We start from the raw sequence: 18,789 nt of genomic DNA, 5'->3' as shown, positions 1-18,789 counted from the left end.
TCTTCATTTCTGCAGGCAGAACAACAGCCTTGGGAGACTTAGAAATCCACGTAGGTGCAACAAATACATCTTCAGAGCCAAAGTACTCAGGAAAGGACAGCCAACAGAAACCAAGACTGAAAAATGGGCGTGGTGGTGCAGGCCTTTTAATTCCAGCACTCTCAAGGCAGAGGCAGGCAGACCTCTCTGAGCTTGAGACCAGCCTGGTCTATATATCAAGAACCACAGACAGGGTCTCATTATGAGATCCCCTCTCAAAACAAAAGACACCAAGACCAAAGCGGCAGCTTTTTACCAGTGAACCTGCAGGTAAGAACATGCATAACATTTTTTGCTTCTTACTTTGTTTTTGGTTGAGAGCTTAGCCTTTACTGGCTGAGCGAGCTCTCCAGACCTTGCTTTCTATTGAAAATTTGGTGCCTTCAAAAATCAGTAGACTCTCTAATACATGCCTGTAATCTGTAAGGTCAGTCAGCAAATTGTAAGTTCCAGGATAGCCTGGGCTATTCAGTAAAACCCTTGCTTTAAACAACAACAACAACAAAGTAGGTAAATTTACACGCACTTGGTAACATAATTATTAAGTATTGATTATAAGCCAGGGGCTGTTAGGCTGGGAGCAAACACACACCAGGAATTTAAGGTCTGTTAGAAAAGGCCTACATTAAGTAAGCAATGTCTGACTGGTGGGAGAAGTTCAGGAATGCTGATGCACAGACAATGGGGAAGGGTTAGCGTTTACTAGGAGTCAGAAGAGCGCACAGGAGAAAGGGCACATACATAGAGACTAAAGACTCAATAGGAGCTACTGCCTTCACTGTGGCAAAAGTGGATTCTTTAACCCAGGAAAGGAAATAAAGGCTCCCTGGCTAAAAGGACAGGCCTTGGCCTTCCCAGGGTACCTGGTGCCATGTGAGGGTCCTATACTATCGTAGAAGAGCCTAGACAAGGGTTATAAAAGCTTCTCAGGAAGCCTTTACCCATGAGTCCCACACGCTCATTTCCTGCTTTTAATCCCAGCTGCTGTTCCACACATATTATCCTTAGGTCCTAGAAGGAATCCTATAGCTAATCCAGCTCATGCAATGACTCCTTTAGAGACATGTCTCTCTACACACCCTAAGCTGTGGTCATCCTGCCCCAGCCTCTGGAGAACTGGGGTCACAGAAACACCGTGGGACTATGGTACCTCCCCCGGCTCTCGACTCCTCTTTGTATGGGATAAGGACATTTAATGTGATATCTGGGAACACAGCATGGCACTGCCAACAACGGGCACATGCCGTGTGACAGATATGGAGGACCCTGTTCACCCCATAACTGAACTCGGGAGCTGGTGAGTGCAGCCACCCAGCTCGCCCTACTTTAAGCATTTCGCAGTCTCTACCCACTCTACTCTGCTGTTACGTTTGGCTATTTTACCCACAGATTGATGTAAGCATGTAGTTATTTATCCTCTAGCAACTGACTGGTCTATTTCATCCAGCATAATGACCTGAAGGTTGGTCCATCTAGCTGTGGTTAATGGCAGGATTCCCTCCCACTAAAAGGCTACATAACATTCCTTTGCATGCCTCTACCATACTTTTTGTATCCATGTCTTGGCTAATAATAACAGTTTTGCAGTGGATATGGAGGTATAAGTATTTCCTGAGATACTGATTTTATATCTAGTGTATACCTACAAGTCTGATTGACAGACCATAGTTCTATCTTTGAGGTTTTTGAGGACTTGGATGGATGTGGTAGTACACACTTGTGCCCCCAGGGCAGAGGGTTGGCTCAGTTGAATGTCAGCTCGGGGTAGGAGGTGAGCCCGAGCTAGCAGTATGAGTCCCTACATTAAAAAAAAAAAAAAGCATTCAAAATTTGAGGAATCTCCCTATCGTTTTACACAGTATCTGGAGCATTTTACAATTTACCAACAATTCACTAGGTTCCATTCTCTCCACACCTTTTTTCCAACATTTATTATTATCTTTGGTTCTTTGATAGCATCCACCATAATTGGTCAGATTCTTTTAAGAGTCTGTAATCTTCTCTATATCTGAGATTGAATCAGCAGGCCGCCGCCACAGAGAGCACCGCCTGAATACCCTTCGGGGTGGCAAGCTAACCGGCCCATTCTGCTGCTGCACACAGACCACTGACTACAGGCACGAAGGAAGGAAGGAAGGAAGCTTCCGTCACAGCTCACCAAGGTGTTGTCAGAACGACAGAGCAGCCCAGAATACTTCGAAAAGAGCGCTGCAAAGAGCCCCCGTATTTTTTTTTTTTTTACTATGGAAATTAAGGTTTTTCAAATGATAAGTAGGAAAGTCCAAACTACTGTGAATAGGCAGGCTCACCAATGTCTGTGGATGACTGTGTAATATTTTATAATTTCCAAATCCAGAAGAAGAAAGTGCAGTAGGGGAGGGAAGACCATTCTAGAGTGGTCTGAGTGATGACCGTTCACCTGACTAGAAATTTGTCAGGAGTGCCCCACTCCTGACACACAAGAAGACAAAGCTAAGACAGGGCCTTCCAGGATACCAGAACTCACTGGGGAGGCCAGTCCCTCCAAGCTTTCACCCCACAATGGAAGCCAAGAAGTCCTCACTCAGCATTCTATTTGTCTTTCAAGCACAGCTAGGATTAGAAGGGGGGGAACAGTCTCTTTATTTTCCATTCAGCATAAAAGGTGGCCCAGTAAGTAACAAGGGACAGAAAAACAGTGACGGAGCACCAAACACAGCTGGCATTAGCGCTGACGAAGGCTTAGAGAAGCACCTTGTCCTCCTTCGAGGATCTAACCTGCATTTAACCCTGCGCTGGCGCCAGATCCGGACACAGGAGGGAGGTCAGGCGAAGGAGTCGGGAACTTGACTTGTGAAACAAGTGCAGCCGATTCCTGAGCCCCCAGTGAGGAGTGTTTTTCTAACTCAGGATGTCACAGACAGGCACATGTTGGGGATGAGATGTTTTTTTGCCCACTCCCCATCCCCACCCCGAAACAACAACAAAAGGAAAGCCAGGTAGGTTTCCTCCCTGGGTTGTAGCTCCTCAGTGCTCCTGGGAGGCGTGGTTCCGTTTTTAAATGTAAAGTACTTTCTTACTGTGTACGCACATCTCATTTCCATGCAAACATTAAGAGATTAAAACGCTCCTCCTTTAAACTTGGCTCATTAAAGGCAATCTCCCAGCTAAGCACTGAACTTGAACTGCTTTTAAGTTTGATGCAAATAAAGGTCAAATTATTTTACTTCCTTCTGAAGGATTTAGAGAAACAAACTTGCAGGAGGTGGGAAAGCTGAATGAACAGAGAGTTAACACTCCAAGTGGTTTAAGGGAAATCAGGGAGTCATTTCATTGCCAGCTCTGTCTTCTCATCCCTTTACTTCAGATCTCGCCACAATCGCATTGTTCATGTAAAATGAGTCAGGGAATGTGAGAGGTAAGGTTCTCATGGCAACTGTTGGCCCCATGATGCACACAGCAGTTCTGCCAATTACTAATTGGGCTGTTACTAAAAGGTGAAGCCTTAATCCTTAATATACTGTGTGTGTGAAGTGGGTGAAACACCATCCTAAAGAACTTTAAAACCTTTCTTTCTTATGCGTTTAAATCTAAAGCCTTAAAGATAAAGAAAACCAAAACTCTCGGCTGGGCAGTGGTAGTGCCTTTAATCCCAATACTTGGGAGGCAAAGGCAGGTAGATCTGAGTTCGAGGACAGCCTGCTCTACCCAGAGAGAGTTCTAGGACAGCCAGGGCTGCACAGAGAAACAGTCTCAAAAACAAAAACAACAAAAGACAAAACAGAAAACCTCACCCAAACCCAAAACTCCAATGTGAGAAACGTCTGCTTTTTTCCTATCAAATGAAGCTAGCTTGGTAAGGGCCAATATTCCACAATTTCCCCAACCTGATTAAGACTATTATTTACCACCCACCAACTACAACTTGATGGCCTGGAGCAGTCAATCTCTCTCTTTATTTTATTTTTAAATGTAGCCTCAGCTGGCCTTGAACTCACAGAGATTCACTTGCCTCTGCCTCTTAGAGCTGAGATTAAAAGTGTGTACCATCAGCCTAGATAGACTATGAGGATAGACACCAGCCAAAGGAAGAAAAACACCACACCACCTGCATTGGCATAAAAACCAAGTACAGGCCTTGCTTGGTGTGCTAGCCAGGTATGGTTCATGGCACAGTACCCCCTCCCCCAATGAATTTGCTTGCTTAACTTCTTTTGCTTTGTTCTGGTACTGAGATTATTCTTGGCTTGTTTCTACCACAAATAAACCAACAGTACAACAAAACTATAATTCCAGCAAACGAAGAAGCAGGAACGTTAGGGCGGGTGGGCTGTGGTGCAGAGAGTGTACCTAACTGATCAGCTTGCCCCAGGGATGCTGGTGAGAAAGGCCAGCACAGCCTCTCAGCTTCTCACAGTCCTCATCTCCTTAGGGCCCTAACTGCTCTTCTGAGGAACTGGATCGATGACATTAGCATTAGCCCTTGGCTAGCTCACCTCTGAGCTCAGGACACTTTAGAACTGAGCTCTGTCATCCAATTAGAGTGTTGATCTGATGAAGTAAGGAAAGACACAGGCTGTCATCTCCTACTCATGCAGATTACATTTATGCCAGGGCTAAAATGTAATCAACTCAATTTACTCATCAGCTGACTTGATTTCAAACTCAAAATGTAAGAGTAAGGAGAAGAGTTCATAAGATCATAGCCTTGAAGGAACATCAGCTACTACTTAATATATTCCAGAGTGACACAGCTAGGGCTAGAACCTGCACTTAATGATTGTGGGGGTAGAGCCCACAAAAGTGCAGACAATGAGATGGGCCGAGAGAAAGGAGCGTGAACGCTGCACACGGCTATTAGGAAGCAGTGGAAGAGGAACGAGATACACACTCTTCCATTTTCTTACCCACCACTCTGACCTTTACTAACCCTCTTTCTCCCCTCTCACCTGCTTTATACCTTAAGAGTTAGCGTTCTATCAACTCTACTCTGTGGAATAGTGACCGCTGCAGTGGAACGATGGCCAGCATCCCCACGGGCTCACTGAGCAATGGCTGCTGAGGGGTGGGACTGCGAGACAGATGCTGGGGACCATGAGATGACTCAAGCAGCAAAAGCATTTCCACCCACGCTGATAACCCACGTTCGATTCCTTGGATACCATAAGGTGTCAAGAAAGAACTGGCTTCTGAGAGCTGTCCTTTGACCTTCGTGTGTGACCTCCCCCATTAAATCAATGTTCCTGGAGGTAGATGTTAATGGTGTTTTCAATATTTCTTGGTATGGGACCAAGATCATTCTGAGGAATGAGAAGAAAGCATAGCTGAAGAAATATAAAGATATTTTAAGAAGTAAAAGATACAAACATAATTGATGAAGATGAGTATACATTCCAATATGGTATTAGTTTCAGCAAAAATTCTGGAAGATATAGCATGCAATGAGCTAGAAGAACAAAAATGACAGACTGTGCAAAGTTGGAAAAAAAGTCTTGTGTTTAATATCTTGTGCCATAAAATTCTAGACTGGGAGTCTAGGGTCCTGGGATATAACTGCCATTTGTGCCTTTAAAAATTATCACTGTCTGTGTGTGTCAAAGCACACAAGTGGAGGACAACTTTATAGAGTTGCTTCCCCTTCAATAATCATAGGACTTTTGAGGATTGAGCGTGGGTCAGGCTGGGACCCAAGCGCTTTACCCTGTGCTGGCTTCCGGTCCTGCCTTTGTGGACATGCTGGGGGGAAGTAGACTCGATACTCTTCTTTCTCCGGTCAGCTACAGCTGTCAGCAGTTTAGAACCCTGCTTTCCATGGTCATCAAAAATCCCAGAGGTTTTTGGAATTCCAGTAAACAACAGGCTCCGGGTTCAGTTGCAGGTAAAGGAATCATTTTGCACACTTCTAACCCCTTATTCGTTGAAATATAGAGATTATAAACCCACTACCATACCTAGTGGCAGCACACGATCACTCAGAGAGCAAACGTGTGGCTATCTAGGACATGGACACTCAACCCACTTCCAGATGAGCTGGTAACTACCTTCTTCACATATTAGTATCTTTCACCCTGTGAACACCCAGGGCTAAAAAGCCGAAAGCTGCTGGTAAGCACGGCAATTGTGAAGTATGGACCATGGAAAGGGGAAAAAAGCCAAACCAAACCAAACCAAACCAGACCAGACCAAACCAGACCAGACCAGACCAGACCAGACCAGACCAGACCAGACCAGACCAGACCAGACCAGACCAAACCAAACCAAACCCTTTCTTCCCCTTTCTTATGGAGTTGAGCAGCAATCACACCTAGATCTTCTGATTTACAAACACAGATAACAGATGGGCCAGTGTGTTAACAATACAATAATGAATAAATGAAGAAACTGTGCTTATTTTTTTTAACTTTTCTTTCAAAACCATATAAAAATAAAGAGATGCAGGAGTCTGTAGGGAAAGCGCCTCCAGGTGATCTAGAGCCGCATCTTCGGTGTTCGGTGAGAACCGTGTCCAGCGTGCAGGACGCCAGGATGGCTCAGCAGCGTGGACGGCGCCTTGTCAGTCAGCACTGCTAGCGTTTTCACGCCACTTTATGTATGCTTGCAGCAAACCACTACTCGAGGCCATCTGTTTAACCCTTCTGCCACCAAGTCACAAAAGAGGGCTCCCTTGTGCTCAGCAGATCCTCTGTCCCTCTAACCTATTCTCAGCTATCCACTTAAATACCGCCAGGACCAGGCAAGTTGCTTGGCCTTTTATTAGTAAAGCAGCTGAATAATTTATAAAGGTTGCACAGGGCCCATTAGAAGTGTCCTGGCAGTAATAACTGGCTTAGGACTTTGCTTACTCAGGGCTAAAGTTAATTTGACCATAAACACCCCAGCTCATAACCCATCCCACAGGTCTGACCTACGCTCTCCACAATCTCACGTCCTGGCCGTGCTCTCATCTTAGGTGTCACCTCTTGGGCCACGGAAACAAATCCAACCCTCAAATGATGACTAAAATGTTATATCTCCATTACTCCATTTCCCCGGAGGGGCGGTGCTTATCCTCTCCTTTCTAAGTGTTGCTTTTGGTTATGCTACAGGAAAGGCACATGGTTGCTACAGGGTTGGCTTCTCACCAGCAAGGGCACAGGCAGACGCAGTACGTGAGCGAAGACTGGGGAACTCCTTGCTGCCTACAGAAACACGAGCGGTGAGGTCTGGGAACTGCTAATACGGGTCCTTGCTGCCTACAGAAACACGAGCGGTGAGGTCTGGGAACTGCTAATACATACGGGTCCTTGCTGCCTACAGAAACACGAGCGGTGAGGTCTGGTAACCGCTCACTGCTAATATGGGCCCTACGTTCCTGCTGAGAGCATATAAAGCAAGAGTAAGAAAATGTGTTGTTATTCAGCAGGTTAATACAGAATTCTGTACCCGTTTTCTCATTTGTAAAACAGGGACTGTACTGTAGCTGCAGCTAAACCCACTACAGTAATACCCACTAAGCAAAAGCTATTATTAGAAGATCAGAACAGTGAGTAATGAGCCAGAGAAACCAAATTCAACCCATTTATCTTATGAAAAAACAGAGGACACAGAGGCTAATGCTCCTGTTGAGAGCTCAGTGACTTTGGGGGCAGACCCCAGCATTATCCTGGTTCTCTTAAGAGACACCTAGTTTGGTCTTAGATGCCAGAACTGCTATGGTTTTACCAGTCTGAGGGAACATGGTGGTAATAATTTACTTTCTGAATTTTTAAATAATCAAAATGTTACCCCCAAGCAAAAAACAAAAACAAAAAGCCAACCCCCACAGAAAAAAAAACCAAACAGTCATTATTCATTTCCTCAAGTTCCACCTGTATTCTACGCAATGCTATGGTGCATAGGATGAAGTGGTAACAGGACAGGCAATATCCCTGTCTTCAAGCATCTCACACGCCTAAGACCATGAATGACAGGAGGTGATGGCTAAGACTGGAGCAGGGGTTACAAATGCCTTAACTGAGGTCACTCAGCTTGGGTCAGCCTCTAGGAAGTGGGTATTGTAACACTAGCTTCAGTATAAGCATACATGACTAGGCATGCCCTCTAGGAATGTCACTGTTGGGTTCTGACATCAGAGCTAAATACACCGTTACTACTGAGTTTATAAGAACAGACCTCTGGAGGCCTTTGGTCTTGCCTCCCCGGCTATTCTGGTTAGACAGGTGGGTTATGGTGAGAACCCCAGTCATCAAAGCGAATGCATTTCATACTCTTTCAGGTACTCTTTCCTCTTGAGGTTGAATTTTTAGCCACTGGCATCTGTGTTATGCCCCATGAAATTCCTGCCTCAAGAATCAGATCAGGGGATCAAAGAGCTATTCTTAATGTCTCAGTTCAGGCCAACTGAAGGAGGGAATGGAGGCAGAGGCAGGCTACTCACTCCAGCATTTAGCGGTCCTCCTCCACAATGGGGCCATTGAGCAGGCGCCACAATAGAGGGCTGAGAATAAAAGGCTGAAGGAAGGCATACAGAGTCCCCTTGCACAGACTCGGTCATTCATCACCAGGCAAGTGCCAATATCTGGGAACAGCAATCTCAATTTCTGCAAATCCTCCAACCTGCAACAGCTGCTCGTGACCCTGGTGGGTGGCTTTCCTGCTTACTAGAGTTTGCAATACCCAGCCCTGGCCAGGAGCCAGGAGACATTGCTTAGGGTAGAGCCACGCTGGCTGCAGAGAGCAGCAACAATGGACTTCACAGCTTATAAAGCAGCTTACAAAGGGCTCCTATGTATTTCAAAAAGCACTTCAGATAGCTGGTGAAAGAAGCTATCTGCACACACGCAGTCAAGCAGTTTATTCCTAACTCACTTAATTCACGGTTTCTGTCGGAAGCCAGGGCATAGTGGAGGTAGGTACAGAGAGAGCAGAGGGTGGATGCTTTGGAGGCTGTGGGTCTCGGTTAAAGCACATTCTCTTCCCCCTGGAGAAGCAGCTCAGCAGGATGTGCAGCAACCAGCACTTCAACTGGATGGCCAGTGTAAGAGAACTAAGATCGGGCTCCAGGGCTCGTTAGTGAGCAATCACCTTGTCTGCTCTCAGCAGCACCCCTAAGCAGCATCTGTGAATGTCCCTGAACGAGCATGCAGGGTACGATCTAGATGCCCAGCGCCCACCACCCGAGTGCACTGCCAAGGTCACACTGCCAGCCACATCCTTCTGCCCTGCGTTACTACTTGGGTGTCTCTGGGGACCAACCATCACTCTAGCAAGGAGTGATAGCATATGTAGGCTCTCCTGTTAGGCACACTACAGTTTCCAGAGAACAGGTTCACCAGAAAACAGGCTCAGAAAGCAGAAGAAGCTAAAGCCTGAGCACAGGATGCCTGCGTCAGGAGCTGTGCTCATGGGTGGTAAACACGGAATGTTCCCAAGAGGACTTCTCCACAGAAGAGATGCAGAGGTGTGGAACAGTTTCTTAGTCATTCCATCTTGTCCATCAACTTTTTATTTTTCATTTTTCTGGTTCTGAAATGGCCCTGTATAGTCCAGGCTGACTGCCTTTAAACTTGCTGTGCAGCCACAGATGATATATGGCTCTCAGCTCTTTCTGCCTTCACCTACAGGGGGATGGAGTTCCAAGTACAGAACACCAAGCACAGTTTACATAGAGCTGGGGACTGAATTCAGAGTGTCCAGCATGCTGGGCAAACATTTAACAGCCAAGCTACTGCCCACTGTCCCCAGGTCCTAGAGAGAGCTGCCCATGAGCTTTGTTCACGGAAGGTGATGTGAAGTGTGTGGAGGGAGTCCGCACAGCCTGAACTGGGATGCGTAAATGCTAGGACTCTCACTTGACCTTGGAGCCCATTTGGTGAACTGACTTCAGTATCTGTCATGCTGGGTGTGGATTTCTCAGAGAGAATTCCGAATCAGCATTATAAGACCAACTAATACAAACTAGGAGACACACAGAAGCCTGCATCAAATATGTGAAATGGAATTAAGGAAAGTAATACAAGCCAAGTGCTACTATGTTGAACAAATGAAAGCGACCACGCCCATCCTCCATTCTTCTAGACGACCCTTCAAGGAATACGAAGTCTGACAAGACAGTTCTTACTGCTCAAGCTCACAGCAGGAGGTGGAGCATCAGGAAAGTAGGTAGAGTGCTGTTTGTCCACACCACGTAATTCCCTCACTACTTACAGGACACATTAAAGGGGCAGGGTTTTCTTTTATTTTTGAAAATCAGTGCTGATGACTGGGCTTAGAGCCTTGCACATGCCAGGCAATGTGCAACCAGAGAGCGCACGTCCAGCTGTGGGCACTCGTGTGGCTCGCCAGCCTCACAGGTGTGCATGCCTTATCTCCTCAGGAATTCATTAGTAGAGTGGGTCTCAGAGGAGGAAGGCCCTTAGAGAGAAAGGGATAACTTAGATCAACTGCAGAATTTTGCTTGCCTACCCAGAATGCATCTTTTATGTTCAGTATGCACTTCTGAATCCCTTCCATGCTATTTTAAAAGTGTGTAAGTGTGTGGGTAAAAGAACTAACAAAAGAAGGTTCTAAGAGAACTCAAAGAAACACTACCAGGCATGGATTACAGGAAAATCACAGCATGGGTGCAGGCCTACTAGCCAGAGCTTGCTCTCTGCCCTCAGGCGGCAGATGCTAGGTAGGAAGCCCCTGGTCACAGTCTGGAACTGAAGTGCTTTTCTGGTTCTCAGCACCTATGTGATGAGGTGACCATCTGCCATTGAGCTGGAGCTGGGCAGGAGGATTTGGCGACTGACACCTCTCATAAGGGGTCTACTGCTGTGCTGGCATTGTACAGCCTGGTGCGCACTGCAGTCAAGTCCCAAGGCTAGACCCTTGAAGGCCTCCACCATTTTCTTCTCTTCCCTCTGCAGGGCTGAGCACTAGCAGGTGTTAGCAAGTGACCACTGACTAATCCCTTCAGAAAGGAGGATCTGGGCGCAGACACGAGCACGAGCAGTATCTGTTACTATGTCTTCCCAGCCACTGCTCTGGGAAGGAGAGAACACTGCTCTTCTCAAATCAAAGCAGGCTGCTTACAAGGAACACCTCGTGAGAGAGAAAGATGGCCACTCTACGCAATACGCCTATTTGGATACGAAGGGTTGGTTGTTGTTAGCATTTCCCAATCAGCAGCACTCACGAGTATGTCTAAACTTGGAAAAGAATAAAAAAAATTCCCTATTAAACAATGAGAATCAGGAGTAAAAAGAAATAGCAGTTTGCTGAAAGAGAGACTAAAATATACCAGGGCCTTAGAGTTATTTCTGCACTCCCTGCACATGCAACATCATTCATGAAGAAGCAACGGCACAAATACAGCATAAATGCCGTCTGCTCTAGCTTGTAACTTAAAATGCAGATGCTAACGAGTGAACTGCTGTGTCAGTGGAGTTAATAACCGCAGGCCGAGCACAGGGGCTGCATCCAAAGCACGGAGAGGAGAGACAGACACCATGTTCCGATTTAAAAATAAAAACACCCAAATTAACCCTAGAAAAATCACTAGCAGATGTACAAGCTCAGGAAAAGGAGGCGCGCAAGGGCAGGGAGACAGGGGCTTCTCTGCTCCTCTGCTGATGGCAGACTTAAATACCCTCCTCTTCAGTCAAGGTACACAGGGGAGCTCACCGTAGAATACACAGGAGGGAGATGGCAGGGAAGCCAGAAGGCTCCAGCGTGACATTTGCCCGAAGCCCACTCTAGATGCCTGTAAGCTGCCCCTGAAGGGAGCCACAGAAGACGCATGTCTCCTTTATTGTACCACAGGCAAAGTGAAAAGAAACCCTGGTTAAGACTTTCCAAAACTCTAAGTAATTGAACTAAATGGAAAAGAGCTTCAGTGGTGGAAGCATTCGTGTCTCAGACGCCTTCCACATATGACAGGGACTTCCGGGACTCCTTCTCGCACCTATGAGGCCTAAGCCTAGTACTGTGCATCAGAATGGGAATGTTTGCATTGCAGTGGGATGAGGGACAGCTCCCAGAGCCTCCGCAGTAGCCTCGCAAAGGCCAGCTGGAGGACTGAGCAGGATGGCCCACAGTGGACAACTTAAGTGGGCAGCACCCACTCAAACTCTACCATCTCATTCAAGTACAGCCTGTCAGCTGGAGAAGCCCGAGCAACCTTATGAGCAAACTGCAGGAGGAGCAGTGACCTGGGGCTGAGGAGAAGGACAAAGACCATTTCATTGTTCGGTGAGGAGCACCAGGTTACGTGACATAAAACCTGCTTAAAACCTGCTTACAATGGTGTGAGAAAGATGTGAGAGGTAGTACTCAGAGCAACCAAGATATGTCTTACAAGTAGTGTGTACTGTTCACCCTGAGACTGCTCACTGCAAGACACAGCATTTCTCTTAAAAAATAATTGAGTGCTATGTGTACGGATGCTTTACCTGCATGCAGGTCTGTGTACCATGTGTTCGCCTGATGTCTGAGGAGGCTGGAAGGGAGTGTCATATCACCTGGGCCTGAGTTACAGAGTTGTGAGCTGCCATGTGGGTGCCGGAAGCACACGCGGGTCCCCTGCAGACAAGTGCTCTCCACTGCTAAGCTGTCTCTCCAGAGTTCCCTTTCGTTTCAGATCATGAAAACATTTTTATACTGCCTACCTTGCATCCAGGGTCTACTTCAGTAACCCTTCTGGCCAAACAGACTTCCCCAGAAAGCTGGGCTGGTGGCTAGTGGGCCAGCACAGGATGCCGTTAGATGAGCGCTAAGTGGCTGATGGAAAATGGCAGCAAGCTGGTAGAATGGTGTTGAAAAGAAAACCACCACCACCAACCCTGTACCAAACTGTATTCTAAAGAAGCCACACAATGGAATGGGCACAACCAGAGAGACAGGTGCTAGCACTGGACACAGGCCAGTAGGTCTATCAGATTCCTGGCAAGCTCCTCTTCATCCTTCCCGACCCTGGGAAGATTCAGAGTGAAGCCTTGTTTAAAGAAGGAAGGAGGAGGAGCAGAAGAGGAAAAGCTCATGGGCCTGCTTTTGGCTCCGTCTCACGGCTCTTCTTCACTGTGGATGGCGGGTTTTATTTCTAGCCAGGAGCACCCTTATCTCACCTAAACCAAACTCTGAAGCAGGAAGAGCACAAAAAGCACTATCAGCTTCTGTGGGTACGAGAGTTCAGAGGGGGTCTTCTCCATGACTGGCCAGAGGCATCCCAAGGGCCCCTCCCAGCGGAGTGTTAGACAACACCCCCCTTTCTGTGGCATGGAGGCTAAGGAAGTGACGGACTCCACAGAGGGGACCGCAATGACTACTGTCCTTCCCTCAGCTGAGAAGCCCCTGGCTGACACAGGTTGGCACAGGACTGCCATGGAGGCCTTGCTGTCTTCCTCACCCCTGATTATCAGCATCATGCTAAGAGAAGCAGGCTGGTCTGATTGAAACCACCAATGAGGAACCTGGAAATGAGAACCCTTAAGTGTTTTAGCTACTTGGTCTGCAGCTACTTAAACTGTACTGAACAAATTCGTTTTTACTGATGACTTTATTACTTTGCCTCTTGAAGCGGCTACTGAACAAATCAAAGTCCATCTCTTTCTCCATGAAACCCTCTAATATGTTCTTCTGAGTCCTATGGTTCATCCTCAGATATGGACACTTCTAGGCTCTTATTAAGCAGCCCTCTCCTCATCTGATCATTGAAATACCATGCATCAGGCTGCCCTGCCTTGGCCCAAACCTGCAGCTGGCCCCACTGGTCTCCAAATCTTTAAGTTCTAGTTACAAGAAGGACAGCCTTGGCCCTCTGAGAGTGTCACAATGTTTACTTTGTTTCAGAATCTCCAGGCGCTTCTCACGTTTTTGTCATTTAAGGTACGCTTCTCCTACTTCACGCTTCATTTTGCTGTTATTATAGTTTTGAGCCTGTACTCCAGGCTGGCCTGGAAATATGGCAATCTTCCTGCCTTAGCCTCCCATGTGCTGGGACTACTGATATGACCAAGCCTTATTTTATCCTTAAAATATTTGTTCCCTTTATGTTTATACATTCCTTCCTGCTAGAAGGTTCTAACTTTATCATGCATTTCTATGTTCCTAAGACAGTGCCCAGAGGCTAAAAAACATTATTAAGTAACCACACCAATGAATGTCTGGTAAGTTATGAGGCAGCCCATTTGGGGCTGATTCATGAGTTAAAGCTGGTACACAGAGCCTACAGCCAGAGGTTGGCATTTTTACCTGCCTGGCCAGGGGTGAGCATGTAGAGACTCCAAGCTGAGGCCACAGCACTGAAGCTCAGTGGCAGGAAGGCCCTTGAGAAGATGTTTCTGCACTAATACAGAAGCAGAGAAAAGTGATGATGACGACCACATCCTTCCTTTAAGGCAACTCTGAGAACTGATATAGGCAAAGGTGTTCTGCCTACATGAGTTATAGCAATTTGCCTAAAGAAAAGTGCTCCATCTTCTTGGATGCTCGAATGCTACCTCCCCTGGAGCATTTCCCACCCCCAATTACTTGATCTTTCCTTTATACCTTTGCTGTGCTTGGAATCTGGCTTGCCAACCTGCATTACTTTCTCCCCACGCCCCTTCACCCCAGTAAAATTCATGATGAATCTAACTGGTACAGCATCAGTGTTGGGAGGCAGGGACTTTAGGGATGGATTATTTATTGGAGGAGCAAGCCGTTAAGAAGTACCCTGCTCTCTCTTATTCACATACTTGCCCTTCAATCCTTCCATCAGAGGCAGGAGGTCCGCACAGAAGATGCTGGCAGATGCTGGACCACCAGGACCTTACACGATCCAGCTTCCAGAACTGACAGCCAAAATCCATTTCTTCCCTTGTAGACTTTATCCATTCTTAGCTTAGCTATTTCACAGTCCTGACACAGAAGGAACTAAGACAGCTCTTGGTTTTATATGGCTGTTAATACTACTAGATTAAAGGTTATTTGAGAAAATAAACTATCTTGTTAATTTATGTATCACCGTTAAAATAAACTTGTGAAAACTCTGGGCCTTATCAAAAATTTTCCCCAAACCTGTTGGGCTGATTATTTCCTATTAGTGACCTAAATGAACTTAACTCTAATTTTATTATGAAAAAAATAAAGAACTGGAGAACCCCCAGGAAGGCCTCCTGTCAAGCTGTCCATGCTAGGTGATGGGTCCCAACTGAAAACACACAGGCAGAGGAGACATCCAAACTGGGAAGTCCCAGGAGAAAGAATACCCCACTTTACAAATATCCATTAAGTTGCAATTCAATTAAAACATCTGAAAGGAATTCATAAGTATCAGCAGACCCTGTAATTGCTTAATTAAGGATAGAAGCCCAGCAAACACAACCACAGTAACAGGCTGATTCATTAGCACCTCTGTGATAGCAGAATGGGATTTCTCACTTAAACATACATTGGCTTTAATTGTGTAATTTGGTTAGGCACTGGTAATCAATGGGGATCCACCATTCCAGGGGCCCGGAGATGAGAAGGATACTCCTATTTACCTTCCCTCCCTTCCTCTCATTACAAGTTTTTGGTCTACTGAAACAAGCAGTTGATATTCCAATTACAACAGGCTGGAGAAGAGACTTTAAAGTGAAGGAAGGAAATGAAACACTATTCAAAGGCATTCAAGGTGGAAGGAGAGAGACAGAGCCACACCTTTTATTCATCATGAGAAAACCCACTACCACTCATTAAAACGCAGACATCTAGAACCTTGTCAGAACACATCACAGGGGGGAGCTGTAATCAGAGAGAGAGACAGAAAAGTAAAATAGATGCCAAAGGGCAAGCAAAGGGAGGCCTCATTTTCTAGTCCTGTTTCATGTGCCCAGGTAACTGGTTAATTATAAGTCACCTGCTGTGATCCACACGGAACCCCTGCCAAGCAGCTGCTGCCATCTAGGCAGTTTGTCCCAAGAGTTCTGTGTAAGGTGAGTGCTGTCTACACTGGCCCCTCTCTCCACTCACCTTGGCTTGTACGTCACCACACTGTACTGTTTTATAACATGGAAAGGCAACCAGGGAGAGGCCTGGATATGTCTTAGCCGAGGCCGGCAAAAGTTCCCAAATACCTGATTTAAGATTCCTTACATCACTTTACCCTGAAGCCTCAAATTACTCTTTTAATTCTGGAGAAGGCATTTCGTTTACAGGACACTACCTTGCTACCTGCTATGCTTAGTCAGTATGACTGTTTCCTGAATTGTGCCCTCAGCATGGCCTTGATGCCCAAGAGGCAGCACATAATATACAGCGAGAAAGCTTCACATAGAGGTCATGGTAATAGTAGGGCACACGCTTCATGTGATTCAAAACAGGTACATGCTTTGCAAACATATGATTCAGTCTTTCTTAGACAGATATCAAAATAAAGCGTAACACACGTGGCGGCTGAGTGAGCATGCCCTGAAATCGAAGACTAACGGTGCGCTTCTGTTGTTGCAGTGGGGGGAAATGTGCACGGCTCACTAACGGCTGCCTGAGAAAACCGGTGCCTTAAAAACACATACAAGCGGCCTGGGTTCTCAGCTCCCTGCTAACTCGGGGAGGAATGAACTAGGAACTGCTCCAAGACAAGAGTGTGCGTCAGAGGCCACAGCAGCGGCTCAGGGACCTTGAACAGTCTCGGCTCTGATGAGCTAAGGTCATCTGCTCGCTGACCAAACCTAAGCCAGGTGCTGAGAGGACTAAAGGGCAAGAGCTGTGAGGAGGTACTGACCTGTCAGCTGCAGCTGACTTGCCCAGCCCCACCTGCCTAGCCCATCTGACTAAACAATCACTTCACGTACAGGGGTGCAGGAACCGTGACAGAGAGACCAGCTGGCTCCGGCCAAATGCCACTCCCTATCAAGCTGTGGGGCCGTCTGCCCAAAAAAAAGGCCACATAAAAATGGAAAGTGTCCATCCCACCTTCAAGTACAGAGGGCTCTCCAAAAGGCTGGGATTAATGAGGGCAGTACAGAGGGGAATGATCTCAACAAACGTCTTGACTTTCCCCTTGAGAACTGCAATGCAAATTCTTCCCTAGTTGCAAGCAGAGATCACTTTTGCAGTGTCCTTTCATGTGGTGTGGAGTGAGTTGTGTCATGAGAACAGACTGTTCCAGTGAACAGCCATAGGCAGGTCTCCAGGTCCACACTCACACTCACCTTTACTGTCCCAATGGTCTCTCTAAGCGGACTCTCAGTCAACCCAAAACTCTCTCTAAGCAGACTCTCACCCATGTTCAGCTCTCATCTTCTCCAGGTCACTGTGTTTTTCTTTATCCTATCACAATAGCCTTCTTTCTTGAAATTCTCAACTGGGTCCCCTTAGCCCTTTAAACTGCGTGTTCCCTAGGACTTTTCTCCACTTTCCCCATGCCCACATATCTGTCTTTGGAGACAGGGTCTCATCTAGCCCAGGTTAGCCTTGACATAAAACAGAGACTGGCTGGCCTCAAACTCTCGATCATCCGGCTTCCAATTATTCAGTACTACGATTATAGGTTTTTACCACCAGTTCTGGCTACTCTCTTTTTTTATATGAAGATTTTATTGAGTTTTACCTAACATTCTACAACTGTTTTAAGAAAATCAGTTGAACTGGATAGCTTCCCAACTCTAACACACCACCTTCATGACTTGAAAGCATGTATCTATTTCAGAAGTACCCAAGATGCTGATACACTTTTGCCGCCTTACCCAGTCAGCTCTCATTTTTTAAAAAAATTTCAGTTTATGTACTTTATATCCCAAGGGTGGCTCCTCCCTCCTTGTCTCTTATTTCACCTTCCTCTCCACTCCCCACAAAAGGGGATTCCCCTTGCCCCCATACCAGCACTCCCCACACATCAAGTCACAACCAGGATTGTCAGCTTTCATTTTAATGCACTATTTCCTGTTCTCTGTTGGTTGAGCAATCTGTATCTGCTAAGTTGGCTTCTAAGGAGCAGCCAGAGGTATTTTCTAATCATCTGGAATCTGCCTTTGGTTGACAACTCTGATGAAAATATATTGACAAAGGCCCCTGCGCCTTTCTGACTGATAAACAGTACAAAATTATTTCACTGCTTTTACACTTGATCTTCTTTGTGACCTCTGACAGTGCTGGCTCCTCAGGGTGCTCTGTCTCCTTAGCTTCCCGAGGACTGCTTTCAACAGTCTTTGTTATTCCCTGGAGCGTATTTTCTCGGTGTGCACATGAACCCTTAGCCTATGCTGGGGTTCCTGGGTTGTTTCCCTCACATACGAGGTGGAATAAATCACTCCTAAAGCTATACCAGAGGCCCCAAAGAGCCTGAAGTTCTACACATGCTGAGCACTCCCTGGTCTCAGCATTTGCCCAGGCTCCTCTGACGAGCTTCAACATTTCTATGGAAACTATAAAGATTACACACCTAAGGCCAAACCAAGTACCCAGTCCTCTAACTAGCTCATATCAGTGTGGTGGCTTTCACCTCGGCCTTCATAAACCCACTCCAAGGCTCAAGCTTCTGATGCCTGACTTTCTCCATGCACTCCTACTAAACAAGAGTGAAGTTACTCCTAAATATTTGTGATTACACCTTTTAGCATGTCCTTGCTGCTATGTAAGCTGTCTTTTAGACGGAAAGTTAACTTAGGCAATGTCTTGGAACTAAATGCTAAGTGCACAGAGGAAATGACTGCCGCAGTAACATGGCTTTCTTCTAAGCAAGGTGTAACAAGCAGCACCCTGAGGGAACTCTCCTACCAAGCACACGCCTTGAGCTGGCACCGTTTAAGGAGCCGAGTTTAGAAAGCAGTGTTTTCCTTCCTCTGAGGC

The 18,789-nt window shown here is 46.4% G+C and overlaps 1 protein-coding gene across 1 annotated transcript in view; it reads right to left on the bottom strand.

Moving 5' to 3' along the window:
- Nucleotides 1-18,789, bottom strand: part of Snd1 (staphylococcal nuclease and tudor domain containing 1) — a 399,985-nt gene that overhangs the window by 120,912 nt on the left and 260,284 nt on the right. The window lies entirely within an intron of this gene.

The sequence above is a fragment of the Meriones unguiculatus genome, chromosome 21, assembly GCF_030254825.1.
Source record: "Meriones unguiculatus strain TT.TT164.6M chromosome 21, Bangor_MerUng_6.1, whole genome shotgun sequence".
Taxonomy (NCBI): Eukaryota; Metazoa; Chordata; class Mammalia; order Rodentia; family Muridae; genus Meriones; species Meriones unguiculatus.
Note: the sequence above shows the minus strand (reverse complement) of the source record. Positions and strands in the feature narration are given on the sequence as shown.